The sequence below is a fragment of the Frankliniella occidentalis genome, unplaced genomic scaffold (genome assembly GCF_000697945.3).
Source record: "Frankliniella occidentalis isolate FOCC.00 unplaced genomic scaffold, Focc_3.1 Scaffold237, whole genome shotgun sequence".
NCBI lineage: Eukaryota > Metazoa > Arthropoda > Insecta > Thysanoptera > Thripidae > Frankliniella > Frankliniella occidentalis.
The window spans coordinates 215,911-219,416 of NW_026267363.1; the positions used below are offsets into that span (position 1 = coordinate 215,911).

Here is a 3,506-nt window from a genome sequence, read left to right on the forward strand (position 1 = left end):
GTACAAAACCCCTGTAAGTAGCACAAATTATGGTGAGGGGCGTCATCGGCTACCTCTCGAGGTCCACGACGACGACCCCAGGATGACCCTGGTGGTGCAAACGGACATCGGAAATGGACTCGGCACACTCGGAAACCCGACAGTACAAGTTTTGGTGAGTGCCGTCATCGGCGACCTCTCGAGGTCTCCGACGACGACCCCAGGATGACCCTGGAGGTGCAAACGGACACCGGAAATGGACTCGGCACACTCGGAAACCCGATTGTACAAATTTTGGTGAGGGGCGTCATCGGCGACCTCTCGAGGTCCCCGACGACGACCCCAGGATGACCCTGGTGATGCAAACGGACACCGGAAATGGACTCTGCATACTCGAAAACCCCCGTGCACGAGTTCATGTGAGAATCCCTCGCCTCTTATCGAGACATGGTCTTGATCGATCTGGATCGACCCAAAATCAGCAAATTTCATATTTTGACGGTATATTGACTTTGCGGTGCGATATCTCCTAAACGGATTGACCGATCAACCCCGTTCTGAGGTCTCCAGATAGATCAATCTTTCCTCTACATTTCTGTGTATAGAAAAGTAAATTCCTATGAAAATTACGGCCACCATCGAAAATAACCAAAACGGCTAAATTTTACTCACGATTTTTTTAGAATTGCAATATCTTACGAGCTGTTTGTCCTAAAAATCTTTCGATTTTTTGTGTGATAGGTCTTGTCGAGATCTTCCATTCGGCGTTGAGTAAATTGAATTCGGACAAAAACTGCGGCCGTTATCGAAAAAGTCCATTTTGGCTGTTTTTCTATCAAAAAATTGACTTTGAGGCCCGATTGCTCCTGAACAAAACGTCTTATCGGCCTCCGCGAAAAACCATCTTGTAGGTCTCTTACTTACCTTAAAATCTGTGTCACGCAAACTGTAATCGGATCAAAATTACGGTTTTTGTGAAGGAAAAACTAATTTTAGGCAAAAGTCCCAAATTTGTCCAAATGCAGCTCTTCAAACCTCTGCCAAATCCAGAGTTTTCGACCCACAGCCCCGGGACAAAGCTTTTTAAGGTTGTTAGAACAAAAGGCAAAAAATATTTTTTTTCGACAAAAATCCGAATTTTTGAAATTCCCGGGTGCGCGGTCTTAGTTGGAACGCCCCAACACATTCGGAGAACTATGGGTGCAACAACCCCCGGTCTGGGAAACAGTCACCGCAAACCCTATTGCAGCCTCATGGAAACCTAAACTAAACGTGCTGGGTTTTACATTTACAAGCACCGCTGCTTTTAAACGGCTGCATAGAAAACCTCAAGCACACACGCACACCATTAGCAGTCAATTTTACCACACCCTAAATTTTCCTCCGATAGTTTCCCAATGGGTTGAATGAACTTTGCCGAGAGAGTGCTTCAGGTGTGAGAGACAAGGTCAGTTGTAATAGGCAGCAGCGGCAGCGGCAGCAGCAGCAGCAGCGGCAGCAGCAGCAGCAGTTCTCTGGAAGTTCCTGCAGCCTCTCTGGTCCAGGCGCTAGGAATGTTTCGCCTTGGCGCCTGGCCCACAAGGAAAAGGAGAGGCGAGAGGCACACATGTGGCAGAGCCAACAAGTGTTTAAGAGAGAGTCACACATCTACACGAGCAGGATGATGTTCGTCAACCAAACTACGAGTGTGAGCCCGAAACACTCTTGGACGTGCGTATGGACATTCAACTCAAGGAACCGATTGCATGAACACTTTTCTCTTTCTCCAAATGTCAGACAAACTTTTCTTACGTGCACCCGTCACGTCACGACCATGATTGTCAAACACTTTTGCGCTAATTCTGACAACTTTTTAAACCTTTACCTGTCCTTGTCCAGCCCAGGAGGGACGTCCGCTGCTCACGTAACCGTCGTAGAGGCTCGAGTACATTGAGGCATCCACTACACACACGCAAACAGCTCACAGGAAGGCGAAGGCGAACGCGCGCGCGCGCACACACACAAACACACACTGACACACAGGCTCGCCCGCAACTGTTTGACAACTCCGACAGGAAACGCAAAAGTACCCTGGTTCAGTTCGTCCGTAGATAACGCACAGCAACGCAGCCCCGTTTCCGAAAGCACTCGAAACCAAAACAAACGAGAGCGACGCGTGTTTATCAGCTCGGGGACCCGTGGCAGGGGCGTCCGCGTGCGGCCTGCACCTCCCCGCTGAGAGGGAGTTGGCGAGCGCAGATGCACCGACGGTTACGTCACCACCCAAAACAATCCCGACACGACGCTCGCGTCGCGTCCTTGCGCGGCGGGTACGTCGGATACTTCGCGTACGTCGGGAACGTCGTCCTTCGGGAGGTACACGTCGAGTTCGGCGCGAGTTCGACGGGGACGTCGGGAACGTCCGCTACCGCGAGGCGCACGGCTGCACCTATGTAGAAGACAGGCTCGCTGCGCTGGGCGGTGGCGCCAAGCAGGCACTGGTGTTGTGTACAGAGCGCGCGCGGCCGGCCGCAAGACTGAGGAGGGAGAGCCTGAGAGAGGCGAGCGGCGTCAGCGCGCGCCAACCGGCCTGCCTGCGCCAGACGGCCGCGCCCGCCGAGCCGCTCCCCACCACCGCCGCTCAAAAGCCTTTCCCTAGCCGCTGGAGTGCAGCAGCACTCGGCAGGGACCCTTGTCCTCCCAATAAACACCTTTATCGTCCTAGACCTACTCCTCGTCGTACCAGACCGCTTCCTCCTCGTCAACGTCATCCTTTTCGATGTCCTTTTCGTCCACATTCTCCTCGCACTAGACCTCCTCGTCGACGTCTTCGCCCCCGTTGTCCCTCTCACCATCTTGCCCCCCCCCCCCCCAAAAAAAAGAAGTGTGCCTGCATGTACACTACTTTCCTTACTGGGACATAATTGTCCCACCCCATTTAGAGTGAACTTGTTTTGGTGCTATTTTGGCCCACCGAAGCCGCGAGGCCATGGCGGCGTCGATTTGGACGCCCACGCGACCGTGAGAGAAAACACTGAGTCACCAGACGGCGGGGCGGGGCGACCTTCGCGGGACCTCCACGCTTCCATGATCACTCTAGTCTAGTAGTAGGCGCTCCGCCGCCGGCGCAGCGGTGTAACGTACACCAAAAGAGAAAACTAGAAGACTCGATGTACTGTTTACACAAAACAAAAACAAACAATCAAAAAGAGGGGGAGAACGAGTTTTGGGTCATGTGAGGCCAACGCCGACCACACCAACCACTAGTGACACAAAGGTGGCCACACAAAAATATACGTAAGCATTTAGGGTAATTCTGGATTAAGACGTCAAGTCCTAGCATTTCTAGTGTTGCGACCGACGCACACCACATGCGGAAGTGGCCGATTCATGTAGACAAAACATTGCTCAAATTAATAATTATATAACAACATATTATGTAACAACACATTACAACGTTAACAGTTCAAAGTCACTTGCAAACATTATTGTATCATCAAGAGCGATTTAAGTCATCAGATCCGTCTTGAAACAAGTCTCTCCGTCAG

General features: G+C 51.6%; 1 protein-coding gene across 3 annotated transcripts in view; it reads right to left on the reverse strand.

Moving 5' to 3' along the window:
- The window catches only part of LOC113205096 (phosphatidylcholine:ceramide cholinephosphotransferase 2), a 44,651-nt gene that overhangs the window by 14,449 nt on the left and 26,696 nt on the right, over positions 1–3,506 (reverse strand). The window contains exon 1 of one of the 3 annotated variants that reach the window (XM_026420563.2): positions 1,844–2,476. The exons of the other annotated variants lie outside the window; for them this stretch is intronic. The gene's annotated coding sequence lies outside the window, so the exon portion shown is untranslated. Of the gene's footprint in view, positions 1–1,843; positions 2,477–3,506 lie in introns of those variants that run through there. 3 annotated transcript variants of the gene reach the window in all.